The 16,524-nt window shown below is 45.3% G+C and overlaps 1 long non-coding RNA gene across 1 annotated transcript; it reads left to right on the top strand.

Annotated features, from left to right (window-relative positions):
* The first annotated feature begins 445 nt into the window (after nt 1-445).
* LOC138917208 (uncharacterized) lies at nt 446-15,451 on the top strand. The gene is made up of 5 exons (XR_011424910.1): nt 446-679; nt 7,193-7,489; nt 8,111-8,285; nt 8,797-8,908; nt 15,215-15,451. It is a non-coding gene; the product is annotated as an uncharacterized lncRNA (long non-coding RNA).
* Nucleotides 15,452-16,524: the final 1,073 nt, after the last annotated feature.

Here is a 16,524-nt window from a genome sequence, read left to right on the forward strand (position 1 = left end):
GGCATCAAAATTCTTGTCCCCTTAAAATTGTCCTAAACAACGAATTCCCCAAGATGCATTTGGCCATTAGAAATAGAAACACTCTCCCTTTATCCTTGGAAAGGGGTTGGAGGAGATGACCGAGGAAGATGTTAATAACAACAGTACCTCTCTCTGAGTGCTCCAATCAACCCACAGTACCCAGGATACACAGGAGCTACACCATCATAGTTAAGGCTCATAACTTCCCTAGGAGGGTGGGTACCACCATGATCCCTGTTTTGCAGATGAGAACAGCAAGGCGTAAAAGAGGTGAAATGAATTCCCAACAGTCACCACACCAGTGGGTAATAGAAAGGTTTAAAAACCAGGTTTGTCTGATGCCAGAACTCCTGTTTCTAATCATTGTGACAACAGCCTTATTTGCATAAATCCTCTTCCAGCGAATAGAATGGGCAGTTTTGGCAGGCTTAGACAAAAGACTGTCCTAAATATGAGGTTTTCACATTGGTTTGTCCCATTATTCAGCTAACTAAAGACCCTGATGACAGCCCTCCGAGTATGTACAAGATTCTACTGCGTGACTGGGAACACAGAGGGAGAAAGGGAGATGAACTAACAGTAAAGAAGGCGCGTTTGGTGAGAAAAAAGAAGACTAGGAGTAGAAGGAAGAAAAGAGGGGCTTCCCTTCCCCCAAAGAGTATGTATTTTAATTAAAGCTAGCTAGCCTGAATTCTCTTTTTCATCCAGACATTAGCTTCTCCCGCCCAAAAACCCAAAGCAGAGTTAAAGAGAGAGATTTAGAAATCAGACTAGTCCTTTCTCTTTCGTCCCTTCTTTAACGCTAGTTTATGGCGCACCCCTTCTGTGCTAGGCACCGTTCTTGGCATTTGGAATAGATCAGTGGACCAGACAAAGCTCTCTTCCTGCAGAAAGTCCTACTGAAGGGAAATAGACAATGTTCTATTGTCTGTGGGCACAGAGGGTCTAAAATAAATCTTTCTTGTCCATGATGCCAAATATGGTCAATGTAATAGCTACCATTTGTTAAATGCTTGCCTGTGGCAGACTCCATTTTAGACGTTTATCTCATTTAATTCACTTGAAACTCTATGCAGTGGACACTGGGAGAATCCCCATTTTACAGACAGGTAAGCAGAAGCTTAAAAAGGAAATCTGTCTAAAGGCCCACAGCTAGTAAGGGGCAGACCCTGGATTTGAACCCCAGTAGCCTGATTCCAGAATCTGTGCCATTAAGCACTAGGTAGACACCAACTCCTGGTATTGGGTTCCAAGTTACAAACAACCGAAATGGACTCTAGTTAACTTAAATAGAAAAGGGATTATCAGAAGAGTGCCCAATAACTCACAGAGTCAGAGAGGAAATAGAAAATTAGACTTTGAAAATGGGAAAGAATCAGCAGAAACTAGACGGCCAAAATGATAGCTAAAGTGTTATCCTGAGGAAAGTCCAGTGAGAGAGTCTCTACCTCCCCCACAGCCCGCGTGTTTGTGTCAGCAGCTCTAGATTCAAGGTCCTAGGGAGGAGCACGTTGCTGGCTAAACATAGGTGTAGGGCTCCTACTGCATCCTCCAGGGATGGTAGAAAGCAAATATCTTTTATTGTCTACAGCAGAAGTGGTGGCCCAGCACATCTCCAAGACAAGCTGATTCCCTAAACACAGCGGGAGGAAATACTGCCTTCACAATCTTCTGTCATATTGCTCCATTCCCTGCTCTATTATTTGCTTAATATTTCTTTTCAAACAGATCCTGCATTTTTATTTAATTTCTTTTCAAAGGAAACTTTATATTACTGCTGAGAACAGGGGTTCGATGTGCTGGCTCTATTTCCTCTCCTAATAGTCATTAAAATAAACATAAAGCCCTGGAAGTTGTTTAAGTTCCGCCCAGGAACCACCCAAGAGTGTCCTGTGCTCCCAGAGACGCGGCTCTAATATAAGCAACCACCTTCTTGTTTCCGTGAGGTTGGACGAATGGAGAGTGATGTCCAGAGAGCCCAGAGAGCGCTCCACGTTTATTGCTAGAATTCAGAGTCAGGAGCCTCTAGGAAATCTTCCTTGCAGTCTTTCCTCTTCCTTATTTGTGCTTAATCGAGCCCCCAGCTCCTTTTTTCTTGGCCCACTCAACACTGGCAATTGAGTAGCTAAGACGCAAGGCAGGTGGCCCCTCCTTGGGTTGCATATGTGAATGCCCTCCTCTGCAGTTCCCAAAATGCTATTTAGGCTTAACATTTATTCTCTTTTCAGGACCGAATTCAAAGTCTCTTACACCCTCCCTACTTCCCTCATCCTAGACCAACAGACTGTCAGACTGACCAAACAAACGGGCAAACAAACAGAGGCCTTACCAAAAAGGGGCGGGGGCGGGGCGGGAGGAATGGGAAATAGAGGCGGTTTCGTTCAGGAAATGCAGTCCTTTCTTCCCTTGCAGCTGAAGTGATGAGCAAATTTATTTAGACAACATATATCCACCTAGGAACTACCCTCGCACCACAGGATGTAACCGCTGCATAACAACCACCGTCTGTCTGCACACAAAGTCCTGTAGACAGACCTGCTGTGAATGCAAAGCAGGACACCCAGCTGGAAGGACAAAGGCCTTTGGAGGAAGCTGAGGAGAAGATGCTACGCATCCCTGCCCCGCATACGGACTCCCTCTCCCTCCTCCTGCTCCTCCTCCTCTTTCACCTTCTTCTTCTTCTCATCGCTCTCCTTTTTCTCTTTCTCTCCGTCTCTCTCTCTCATCTCCCTCTCTCTCTTCCCCTCTTTTCTTCCTTCCTACCTCTCCTAGAGGAGGTGGGTGGGCACGTGGCCAGAATTCATGGCCTGGAGAACCCTGGATAGAATTCCAAAGGTGCTGCCTGGGAACAAAAGCCGCCATGCTGGTTTCCCTGAGCTAAGCGAGCTGCTCTCAGCATCTCTGATCTTTCACCCAAGAGATGGGCAGGCCACGCGAAATTCTCTCAGAGCATTTAGTCATAAATCCTCCTGCTTAACGTAGTTGACTGAACTAGATAATCAATGAATTAATAAATCTCGCTGCTCTAGAATAATACATATGCCAACACAGCAAGAAACTGGAAAAGCACAAGGGAAATGAAGAAAGCGAAGAGGCTTTCTCTGCAAAACAAGACAATTTGCTTTGAGTGCAGCATAAGTTCAGCAAACATCTGCTTATTCAGAATACAAGCAACCGGGGAACCCAAAACAAGCAGAAAGTTTTCTTGGTATTTTAAAAGAACGGTTGATGCTCTCAACCACAAGATGCTCAGGCCTTCTAAGATCTTAAGTGCTCTCCGAATCAAAAGAAGATTTTTTTTTCCCTACAGAGTGTGTTCCAACTTTCTGAAAATTAGCTATAAGAGCATGTTCTTTGGGGCAGTTCTCGGTTACTGTGGATATTTTGTCTGCCGAATAATTCACTTCTCAACGATTCCAGGGCACTGGGGTGAGGGAAACAGTGTGTAAACCATTGCACTGGGTTTATGCTGGGAGGGCTGTGTTATGGTTTAAAGAACACTGAACTGGAGTCTAGAAAACTAAGTGGGAACCCTGGTTCTTCAATCAGCAGAGACATGAGTATTTGGGCAAGCCTCTCAGAGCCTCAGCTTCCCAATCTGTATAATGGGAAAATCGCTTGACCTTCACAATGTGGCCGTGAGGATGAAATAAGGAAGGTTGCGTGGGGGTGCTTGGGATGTCTCAGAGCAGCATTCAAAAGCCAGGAATAATTACCGTCATTTATAAAGAACACACTCTCAGGTTTGAGTTATTCTCATTCTCTCTCTTTTCTCTCCTCCCCACTCTCTCTCCCCTAGGGAGCATAATAATATTCGTAATAACTATTACTCATGGAAATTACATCTCTCCATTAGTTCTTATTACAGAATAAATTTCACTGAAATTCATTAAAATAGTTTAGGCAATATACCTACTTTTAAAGGGTTAGTAATCAGTATTTTATCTCACGATGTTGGTCTAAGGGGGAAAAAAAGCTAGACTTGAGATATTTCATGAGCCAGTTTGTCAGGAAGGTGGGTTTCCTTAGATTTAGCCCGCTCCTTTCAAACTGTCCATAAACAAAGACAGAGGGAGGGCAAGTCAAACAACTGTGAAATACCCCACAATTAAGCCAAGGTCAAGATCTCTACTGTGCTTACAAAGGTTGTAATACGTGGAGAAGAGAATGTCTTACAAACTCAGTATCCACCCAAATGGCAAGTTTACATCTGCTTACTTGCAAGGAATGGGAAGCTTTTGAAACTTTTTCCTATTATTCCTTTGTCCTTATGGAATGGGCAACTGACATAGATGGATGATAGATAGATAGAGAGAGAGAGAGAGAGAGAGATAGATGGATGATAGGAAGAGAGAGAGATAATGATAGAGAGATAGATGATAGAGATAAGCAGAGATGGATTCCATTCAGATGGATTCTTTCCTCCATCCACGAAAGGACACAAGACGCAGGGACTTAAGAAGAAAAATATGCAATATGGCTGATTTAGAAGGAACCTAAAAATAATCTTACCCCACCTTCTCATTTTTAAAAAGGCACTGAAAAAGGAATTCACTTACCCCAGGTCACAAAGCCAAGACCGCAACTGTTACTAACAATAGCAAATAGTCATTAGGCACCTACTTTCTACCAGGTTTTGCACTAAGCTCTCTACGTGTTGTCTCGTCTAATCTTCCCAGAACCACCAGGATGCAGCCTTGCTAGTCAGGAAACTGAGGCTCAGAAAGGTGAAGCAATTCAGCCAAGGTCACTCAGCTGTAAGATGCAGAGACAGGGTGGGAATCTGAGAGGCACACTGAGCTACATGGAACCAAAGACTCATAGTTTCCAATTTACTACAAGTTCCCTTTATATACTTTAATCTGAAATTTTAATTTAAAATATTTCTTTCATTCCAGTGGTAACTGGTATATTCCCTTTTCTTAATGAACATACGGAAAAAATAATTCTCTCCCCAAATCGCACATTCCCTTTTTTCTAGTAAAGTCCATCGCAAGCACTGAAGATTAGTTGAGCTGGGGCCGGACCACCCCATAAATAAGTCATGCCCTGGCTGAGTCTGTGTGGCTGTCACTCTATATATAACAGAAGAGACAGTGTCAGGGAGAAGCCCACACTCACCTCTGTGAGCACACGTTTCCAAATTGCCCTTGACAGGTTAGGAGCGGAGCGTCTCAAAGGGATGCATTAAATACGGCCAGGAGCGCTCTGAGAGTCTGCCTTTCCGCTTCCTGGGGCTGGTGCTTTGATTTCTTCCAGTTCCATTTGGTTTTGCCTTTACTACAAGAAGGAAGGAAGCAGTGAGCAACTCCTGGGGCAGCTGGTCTGGCTGCAGGGTTACTCTCCTGGCCTCTGAATCTGGGAGAACAGAACTATGAGTTGACGGGGTACACGGTCTCTGAGGCTAAGAGATGTGGGTTCAGATCCTGGCTCTATCATTTACCAGCCGGGAGGTCCTAGGCAACTTCCTTAACTCAAGGTTTATCAGCTATGGAATAGGGGTAATGATGCTCTCCTCCAGTGGCTGCAACGAGGATAGAATAAGTGTGTTAGTAATAGCCAATGTTTATTCAGTGCTCACTACATATTAGACTCTTCATTAAGCGCTAAACATGTGTGTATCACTCATATCATTCTCTCCAAGATAGGAAGCATTATTATGCCCATGTCACAGATGAGGAAACTGAGGCATAGAGAGGTCATATAACTTAGCCATTGTCTCATAGCAGGCTTCACACCAGGCAGCCTGGCTCCAGGCTAAAATCTGTTAGTGAAAACACTGTCAGTAGGGTGCCTGGCACATAGAAAATCCTCAATAGGTCTGTTATCTTTTGTCATTGAGCTGCCTCCTAATTGCTCACCTATTCAGAAAGGACAATCCTCAGGGTCTTGGGGAAAGAACAACAAAATTAGCGTTTATTGATGCCCAGCTTTGTGCCAGATGTTTTACTTATACTTTCTTATGTATCTTCACAGTAATGCTGTACAATAAGTTCTATTATCCCCGTTCAACGTGTGCGGAAGCTGAGGTCAAAGAGGCTGAGGGACTCTCCCAAGGCAGATGGGGGCATCAGGATTGAAGTCCAAGTCTGTCTAACTCGGAAGTCTACACCGTACTGACAAGCCCTCATAACGTTCACCGTTTAAATCAAACAGATCTTTTCCGCCTCCCCCACTTCACCGTGGTCTTGTAAGACAGCGCTTCTCAAACTTTACTAGGCATACGGATCATCTGGAGATCTTGCTAAATGCAGATTCTGATTCAGCCAGTCAGAGATGGGAACTGAGATTCTGCATTCCTGACAACCCCCAGCTGAGGCCGTTGCTGCTGGTGTGTGGATCACAGCTAGAATAGCAAGGATGTGAGAGAGTCCTTCAGCTCCTCCGTCTTTTCTCTCTTTGCCACTTGTGAGTCAAGAGGCTTCTAAGGTTGTAGAATTGAGGCTGGGAATTATTTCTACCCTCTTGAGCTCTGTGGAGTCAGGTTTTCCAAACCACCCCTGCCACCCACCAGTGTCGGCCCCACCACCAAACACATACACACACGACCTCTCAATCTCTCTTAAATTTGTCTGTCTTTCTGTCACATGGTTATTATGCACATTTCATATTAAATCGTTCCCATGTCAAAGGAAAACTGAAATTGTTATTAGGCATATTTAACTCCAAAGGAGAATTCCACCGTAAGGCAAAATGCAGTCATACCACCAATTTATAAGTGAGTAATGATTTAAGTAATGATAGTGAGACTGTTGGCATTTGGTTGGACATGGTTAAATCTTTTGCAAAATATTTCCTTTCCCACTCTCAAATTTAAACCTAGGAGAAGTGTTTAAAGGAGTCTCCATGAGGTGGCCCTCTCTTGCTATCCCAGGATGTCACAACTGAGGACCTTGCTGTCCAGCCCCATCTCCGTATGTGTTCGCCAACCCTCTTTGCCCAGCTGTGCTGGGCTTTCAGCTCCTTGATTGTCATGCTCATTCCTACTACAGGGCCTTTGACTATGCTCTTCCCCCTTCCTGGATTCTCTTCTCCTACCTATAATTCCTGGAGATCCCTCTGTCTCCAAGCCCAGAGTTTCCCTCCATAAGGAAGGGTTTGTGGTCAGGACACATCCTTTGATCCTGTTCGTTGTTCTAAGATGTTGACTTCATATCCTAAATCTCTCCAGGTGGGCCAATCCTTTTCGGTGATCCAGAAAGAAGAAAAGAAAGCAGTCAAGGTGAAAGAATGTCACAATGGCTAGTAACCCGGGCAACTCACCGAAGCCACTATAACGACCTCCGTCATAACTCGGCCAAGGATTTCCTCCATGGATCAGTGCCAAGAGGGAGGACAAGTGAAGCAATGTGAACTCGCAAACATTCCACTTATAGACGCTGGTTACAACAACGCTAATAGAAGAAATAATAGGCAGGCACCACCACCAAGAAGTTCTTGCAAATAAAACTCAACGCATCCCTTTTAGGTCCCTGATTCAAACTTTTCCAATGATCTCCATTACTGTTCTCTAAGAAAACTTCCCCCAGAACCCCCCCAGTGATTTTCTGTCTTGTGATTGTGAAAATGCCAAAACTGAAACATCTCTTCCTCTGTCTCATGCTTGGGTCTCCAAGTCTCTCTCTGGCAAAGACTGAGTCTTCTTGACCATCGATTGCCTAATTCTACTGATTCAATACATGCTGTTTATAATAGCAAAATAAAATATACAAAATATTCCCTAACACATACAGTCTCTCCCAGTTATAACTCACTTCCTACTGATAATTATTATAAGCAAACACTTGATGTGTGCCAGGCAGTGGTCTTAGCACTTTGCAAATACTAACTCATTAAACTTCAAAATAACTCTAGTGGTAGGTATTGTTATTAACTTCCCTATTCTCCAGATTAAGCAACTGAGTCACAAAGAGGTGAAATGATTCGCCCAATGTCACACAGTAAGCGATAGAGTTTGAATTTGAACTCCGGCTGTCAAGATCCTACACTCTGAAACCACTATACAATGCCACTCTTGTTTACAGGATACATAGCCACGCTTATTGCTTAACCTAATAATTTCTCCTTATCTTAATTCATCTAACTCCAGATCGGTACATTCCAACATATGTCATTTCAAATTGCCATGGAAATTTGAAGAAGAAAGACCAGCGTGCTACGAGAAAGAGAAACAGTGGGGATCTAATTTTGATGGGGAGAGTAAAGGAAGCGGCGCTCTGAAGAATGAAACTTGAACTGGGAGCTGACAGATAAGGGGCAAGCAGGTGAGACCCAGGGTGAAAGAATATTCTAAGAAACAAGAATAGCTTGGCCAGACCCCAAAGGCGGGAAAGTGACTGGCATGTTCAAAGAACTGATCTCCATGGTTGGAATCGAGTAAGAAGAGAGTGCTGGGTGTGTGGGCAACTAGTGCAAGGAACTTGACAGTGAATAGGGACCAAGAACCAGTAACCACCAAGAAGTGGAGCTAGGAACTATTTTTGTTTGGAGGATGGGCAAGGCTGGAGGGCATTTGAATGTTTAAGGGGTAGTTGCATAGAGAAGAAGAGGCTTAGATGCAGAAAAGAGAAGGAAATGGTGTTCTATTAAAAGCTCCCTTGGTGACCCCACTAGGCCTACGCTTCGGAGGTGAAATGAACACGAGCTGACATGATCCTTGAGGGAAACTCACCAGAATGACAGAATTCTGGAAGAGAAGACAGAATAGTGGAGTGAAAGGAAAGAAGGGAAGTGAGGGAATCCCCCAGCCTTACACCAACCCTATTTTCTCTCCAGATCCTCTTTCCACCTTTTCCTTCCATCGTCATAATGGAAGTCCATTGGATGACGTAATGCAGATAACACAGCTGCTCATCCGCAAGGTGAAGGAAACTAAGGATCAGAGTGGGTGAGTCACAGGGACAGATGGCTATGTGCTTAGCTGTCCCTGCCCCTATCCTACGGAACCACACGTAGGACTCTCTGAAGGGGTGCTGGGCCGAAAAGCACACCAATTCAGCCACAGAGCCTCAGCTCACACCCATCCCTTTAAAGGGTCTTGTTCGGGCAACCTCGTAAAGCTGCAGAATATGGCTTCTCTTTCTTTTATACTGGAAGTGTCAGGAGCCTCTCCAGCCATTTATTTGATGGAGAGGTTCCTAAATGTTACGGCAAATGGCCACATCAATCTGGATAATAGCTGAGCATTGGTGTCTCCGGGACCCTGAGACCTCACCAACCTGCAAGGAACTTTTCCTGACCTCCAGACCACGCTCTGCATGGTGGACATGCAGAACAGGAGGGTCATGTGGTGCAACGGACTCTGGCCTGGAGATAAGGGGCGCTGTGCCTTCGCCCTGACTCTACTGCCCGCTGTGTGGCCTTGAGGAAATCACTTCCTCTCTCTGGGGAAGCTTTAACTGGAAGGGAAAAGAGGCTGACATAAGTAGCCCCAAACATGTGCACACAGACTTTAGAAGCAAGTGCATCCTTTCAGAAGTAGGCGATGCCAGTGAATTCCTTCACTCCCCCAACTACGGTTAGAGCTAACTACGGCTACAAGCCTACTTATTACTGTGTCACAAGCACAAAATCTCAGTAGTGTACAACAATAAGAAGCTACATAGCTCGGACATCTGCAGTTCGCCTGATGCAGGCTAGCTGGGCTGGCTGATTTAATCTGGGCTTGGCTGGGCTAGCTGGCTCTGCTCCATGAGTGTCATCCTCTTGTGGCTCCAGGAGATCAGCCCAGGTGTATGCTTCTCGTGGCGACGGCAGAGACACAAGAGAGCAGGCAGAAACAGGTGAGGCCCCTCAAGGCTCAGAATCCAGGACTGGCATGCTGTTACTCTCACCTTATTCTATGGGCCAAGGCAGTCCACGTGGCCAAACCGGAAGTTATGGGGCAGGGAAATATACATGTTTTGGTGCAAGGAGTTCCACAGTTATGTAGGACAGAGCACGTGCAGAGGGAGGAACCATGAATGGATCCACCTGCCCCACCTCACCTCCATCAGGCCAGCTGCCTCACTGTTCTCCCCTCCAAGTTGTGCCCCCACCTGGAATGATCCCCCATCGGGCCATCTACACTCTGCCTATTCTATAAGTCCCAGAGCGGTAGACCCCTCCTCCACCAGGAAGCCTTCTCCAGCCCCACAGTTGACCACTTGAGCTGTTCTAATCCTCTGGCTTTAGACAGAGCTCCTCTCTCTCTGGCCAGCCCATGACGGCCTCCCCGAAGACCACATGGAATGTGTCTCTTTCAGTGTCCCACACCTGGAGCTCAGTCAACGGGAGGTGGATTGGGCTGTCTGTGAAGGGATGTGGCAAGGATGCTCAGCTTTCCTGCGAAGAGGAGGAAATCTTGATTGTCTCTGATATAACTGGCCCACCTAAAACCCCTGGGGAGCTGAATGGTGTGATTCCCCATCCGGGGTCCTTGAGTGGACCCACCCCGTGGTTCACCAGTAGAGGTGCTGTACTTTGTCATGTTGGCCCCACAGCAGCTCTGCTTGGAATCGATTCCCACAACACCCCCTTCAGTTTATACAAAGAACCTTCATCCTCCTGAGAATCCAGACCTAGTTATGGCATGGGGCTGAGAAGCAGCATCCCAGGGTCCCTCTGGAAGACCTGGAATCTCCCGTGCCAGCCCCAGTACCCAGAACCTCCTCTTCGAAGAACCCTTCCCTCTACAAAATAAACCTCTGCACAAAGACAGCTGAAGTTACGGACCCACACACCCAGGCCTCAACTTAGATTTATTTTGACCCCCAGCTACAAATATAATTTTTTAAAAGTGAGAAAATTAGGTACAACAGGAAAAAAAGGTAGGAAAAACAAAAGATGAAGCCAAGAGCATGACTAACAGTTGAAATTAATACATCACCTCCCTGATAATACCCAGTTCTTGGGGTGCTAGGAGGAGTCAATGATAAACCACACATGAACAGCCCCAGTTCAGTTTCTGCCACAGAGCCCAAAGGATGAGCCTCCTTCCTTGCACTCTTTGAATCTTCCTTATCAGGCTCTTGGATTTTCAAGGTCTCATTCACCTCTGGCTACAGAATTAGACCTGGTGGGTCTCAGAATAAATACTGTCTGATCCTCACAAAGATTCCTTCTCATCCTCCAGGTTGCTGTCTCAACTCCTGTCTTGCCACTGTCTTCAAAGTCAGAGGCAGCCCCGCCCCCTATACTCCAGGCCCTATATCCTCCCATCTCTTCCCTGTTAACTGCCCAGGGACCATTTTGCACACACCTCTCAGCAGCAGCTGCAGCAGACACTGTAAACCTGTGAGCAGAATTCATTAGCTCCATAACAGGCCCTGGTCCTCACCCTCCTCAGCACTCCCGCTTCCGCGAGGCATCTGTGGGGCTCTGGTCGAGAGGAGAGAGAGAATCCAGCATCCCCTGGTGCCCCGCAGTGGCTCCAGGGGCCACCTGGAGCACATCAAAGTGGGCTCCTGGCTTTGCAGGCACGGACTGGAGCCTGGCGGATGCACTTCAGGCCTGGCCGTGCCACCTCTGCTCAGAGTACAATTTAGGGCATTTTTTCCGCACTGCTCTGCAAAGCGGGGACCTGCAGAGATTCAGTAATTGACATCCCAAGCCATAGGACGCCCTGATCCCCACAGAGAGCCTCGTTACTCTAATTGTTTGGAGACCCGTTTTCATATCCCAAGACTAGGGGCCAGAGACTGTGTAATAACCTGAAGGCAACAGATATTAAACTTTCTCCTTGCCTCTGCTCTGGATGGAAAGAAGTTTTCCATTTCAGCTGTGGCAGCAGGGCAAGACGATTCCAGGGACACCTGTGATAGAGGAAGCTCCTTCTAAGATGTCAGGTTGCACAGGAAGAAGAGATGCATCAGGGTCACCCCAAAGTGGCATAGCTGGCTTGGGGAGTCATGGGTACTGGAGGCGTTCCAGCCAACCCCCTCAGTCAAGGCAGAAACCTTTTCATTATCTATGGTTCTTCTTCCTCTCTCCCTCACTGACTCATCGATCAGCACGTCAGTTCCTCAGCTCATCTCTTACCCAGGCTGTTCTCTCAACTCATCCGCCTAGTTCGAGTCTCCAGCCCTCTAAACCAGAGATCAGCAAACCACAGCTCATGGACCAAATCTGGCCCTTCATCTGTCTTTGTCAATAAAGTTTTATCGGAACGAAGCCATGGCCATTTGCTTACATACTGTCTATGGCTGTTTCTATGCTACAAGGGCAGAGTTGAGGAGTTGCAAGAGACTGTGTGACCCACAAAGGAAAACATAGCTACTATCTGGCCCTTCAGGAAAAGGCATCCCAGGCCCCGCCCCTAAAGCACCGCCAATGTGAGTTCAAGTCACTCACCTCGCTCAAGATGCACCAACCGTTCCCCCTGCCGAACAGGAAAAATTGAAATTCCTTGGCATGTGTGCAACATCCTTTACGCATCAGTCTTTAGCTAGCTCAGACACTACAAATTAGCAGCCCACGGGCTTCATCGAGCCCATATATTTCTTTTTTTGTCCACACAGAGTTTAAAATATTAAAGTGCCAACTTTTAAAAGTCAGAAGATTATACATAAAAACTCAGATTTCTGACTTACCTTGAAAAATAGGGAATTCTGGCAACACGTGGCCCCCATTCCCACATGGCATCGATCAGCCAGAATCAACACACACCTGCTCCCTTTCTATGGTGCCTGTGCTCTCCGGTTCACCACAGACCCCACCACTCCCTATTGTCCTGCACCAGGCCTGCTTCATGCATGTAGGCATATGAGTCTGACACCCCCTGCCCTTCTTTCTTTCTTTACCAGCCAGCCCTCTTCCTAGAACTATTTACTATAGGTGTACCAAAAGACTCAGCGTCCCCAAAGAAGACACATTGTGTCCCACCTCCATACTTTTGCACATGCTATGCTCTTGAATTAGTCTGCTAGGGCTTCCATAACAAAGTACCCCAGACCGGGTGGGTTAAAGAATAGGAATTTATTTTCTCACAGTTCTGGAGGCTGGAAGCCCAAGGTCATGGTGACAGCAGATTGGTTCCTTCTGAGGCCTCTCTCCTTGGCTTGTGGATGGCCGTTTTCTCCATGTGTCTTCACAGGGTCCTCCCTCTGTGTGTGTCTGCACTCTGATCTTCTCTTCTTATAAGGACATCAGTCATGTTGGATTAGGGTCCACCCTAATGACCTCATTTAACCTTAATTACCTTTCTAAGGACTCTATCTCCAGGTACAGCCACCTGCTGAGGTCCTGGGGGTCAGCATTTCCATACATGAATTTGGGGGAGATACAGTTCAGCCCATAACACCTCTCTCCCAGGAACATCCTCCCCTACCTTATTCATCCAGCAAACGTTCACCCTTTCTTCAAGAAGCAGATGATGAGGCCTCCTCTGACAGCCCCTGCAGAACTTATATTTCTTTGCAACTTGTGCACATTCTCACTAGAGAACTATCACCTTGCACTGCAATGATTTCATTCCCCTTTTTTTCCCACTGAAATGTGAGCTCCTGGGGGTAGTAACCATTTTTTTTTCATCTCTATTCATTCAATAAATATCCACTGGGGCACCACCACATGCGTGGCACTGTGGAAGCCACTGAAGACAGAGCAGTGAACAAGACGAAGTCCCTGCCTACATGGAGTCTATATTTTAGTGAGAGAATGACGATAAATAAGTCAATAAACACAACTGGAAAATTGCACAGCACTCATGCTTAACCCCTTCTAGGTGTGCAAACAGCAGTGAATGAACGCTGTGGGGAAACACGCACCAGAAGGATCTAGACGTCTTAGAACATTTTCAGATTTGGATTTCTGTGATTTTTTGACTCTGAATTGTTGAGTTATTATGTAGCATGTCAGGCAGTCTCCCCTTGTCCTAAAAGCTAGTGTCACTACCTGGGGTCACTGTGTCTCTATATTCCTCCTTAAATCATGGGACCCAACGCCATCCCTAGGAAGAGACGTGAGGACCAAGACAAAGCCAGCAAGCCTCAGAGTCCCCAGAGCCAAGGTCTGGTTGCCAGTTGCCAGACCCAGAGATGGACTCTATTTTCCTGTGTGCTACTTTTGGGTAAATTTGTAGGGGGAAATGGGAGTGGGGCACTGACTAGGCCTAAGAGGACCCCTTCTGTGTAAATGACGCCCATTTCAGGAGCATCACAGACTAGATCAGCCTGGAAGGAAGTGATGGGCAATTTCTGTACATTCTCTAAGTGATCCATGAGAAGTGGTATACGCCACACTGGGACCGCCTACTCTGCTAAAAGCACAGAGCCAGCGGGAACCTCAGTGTGGCCACCCATAATGTCCACTCCCTTCCTGTGCTCTGTGATTTTTGAAAAAATAAATGCTATTTGGGTACCACCATATAAAAAAAATTCCCATTATAGAAAATTTTAAGTGCATTAGAATGTAGGCACAAAATTCACCCTTGGAACTTCGTGTTCTCACATGTTTATTCACACAGATGAAATTCAGAATCATTTTTATCACATAAAAATGTGTTAAATTTATAAGTCAATGTTAAATTTATAGATGAGCAGGAATTGGCTTAGAAACCCTGGGCATCCCATTCTAGATCACATTTAGTGGTCTTCTATAACATTTAGTACGTTTTATAAATACATTCCAAAATATCCTACATATAAGTAACTATTGCTAAGTGATTTATACTATTGTTGTCCACTCTCACTGAAATCTTTTAAAATTATTATATTTTCTTACCAGGTAATTGTTGGTAAAGAGAAGATAAAGTTTAGCTGAACTACTAATTCTCTTATTATTTCTAGTAGCTTTTAGTTGATTCTGTGAGATTTTCTATGTAGTTATTCCTATCTTTTTATATAATGATTATTTTGCCATGTTCTTTCCAATATTTATCCTTAGTTCATTTTCTTCTATAATTGCATTGGCGAGCAATCCTAAGGCAGTTGAAATAATGACGGACAGAGTAGTTTGTTCCCATATTCAGTGGAAATGCCCTTAGTATATCTACGCATCAACAGGCATAATATCAGTTGGCTGTTGGTTTGGTATAGATTTGGGGGGGGGGGGGGTGTTACATCAAAAAAAATGCATTTTCAGATCCCAATCATCATATTATCAGTAATGGATAGATTTTATCAAATATTTTTAGGGATCTACCAAGATAATCTTATATATGATACATTTTCCTATGCTATAGATTTCCATAATCCTTTATTTTCCCATGTTACAGGCCAGCAGTGGAATTACTGGATCAAAGATATAAACATCTTCATAAAGCTCTTCATACACTTTGTCAAACTGTATCCCCAAAAGACTGGGCCCACTGATGCTCCCCCCAGCAGGGGATGAAATCCCCATTATGGTAAGCTCGCACCAGCATTGTGTTTTAACAACTAAAATCCCTGTTAAGTGATATGACTATCAAATGTTGGCTATAAAATATACAAGATATATCGTCTCTTCCCCACTCTCCTACTGCAACTCTTAAAAAGTAATTGTTGGTCCTCAGGTTTATGGTACCTGCCGACGTTTCATAAAGATTTAAACACAATTCCTCTGGGAGAACCCTTAAAGAATATCTGGCACAATGATGGAGAAATACTTTGAGGTCACAGAACTATAATATTCTGAAAAAGTTATCGACCCTCTTCTCAGAAAAAAAATGTGCAGACAGGTAATTTTCACGATTTCCAAAGATTCCCGGATCTCCTGAAGCTCATCAGTGGGGTGTCACAGACCCACAGTGACAACGTCTGACCTCTCCTGACACACCCATTTTACAGATAAGGAAAACTGAGGCCAGAAAATTCTGCTTTGGTCAAAAATGAAAACAAAACTAATTTTTGACTTGTTTTAAAGGGCTTTTCTAGAAATATTTGAGGAGAAAAGCATATATTGGTTTTCTGCTTAAAAAAGATACCTTCACTTTGAAAAAATGAAAATATTTGGAGAAACGACGGCATTGTTGAACTAACTGAGAAGCTTCCCAGGTGAATACTTTAAGGAAGTCCACACCCATTGTCACTGAGTGAATCGGAAAACGCGCCCGAGCAGGAAGGAGGAGATCCCAGGTCTGGTCCCAACAGGCCAGAGAGCGAAGATCTACCCTTGAATAACTCATAAACCCCATGAGCCTCACTTTCCCCATTGGTGCAATGGGGTCATAATAGGGTTGTAAGCTGTAGGGGTTGTGTGTATGTGCTGTATACGAGTGTGTATTGTGGGTTGTGGCAGGTTGTGAGTTGCATGCGGTTATGTGTGTTGCATGAAGGTTATGTGTGTGTTGAGGATTGTGTGCACGTATTGTAGGTCATGTGTGTGTATGTGTGTTGGGTTATGTGGGAGGTAGTAGGTTGTGTGGAGGGGGTCATGGGTTGTATGCACATGTGGACTGTGAGTTGTGAGGGTGGGTTGTGAGTTGTTGGGGAGTGGGGGATAAAGCTAAAGGGGTAGGCTGAGCCAGACTGTGGATGGCATGGGAGATGCTGCTGGTGGCCCACTGGTGTCCCTTCTTCAATGCAAGACCCCTGGCCTCCGAAT

The sequence above is a fragment of the Equus caballus genome, chromosome 13 (genome assembly GCF_041296265.1).
Source record: "Equus caballus isolate H_3958 breed thoroughbred chromosome 13, TB-T2T, whole genome shotgun sequence".
NCBI lineage: Eukaryota > Metazoa > Chordata > Mammalia > Perissodactyla > Equidae > Equus > Equus caballus.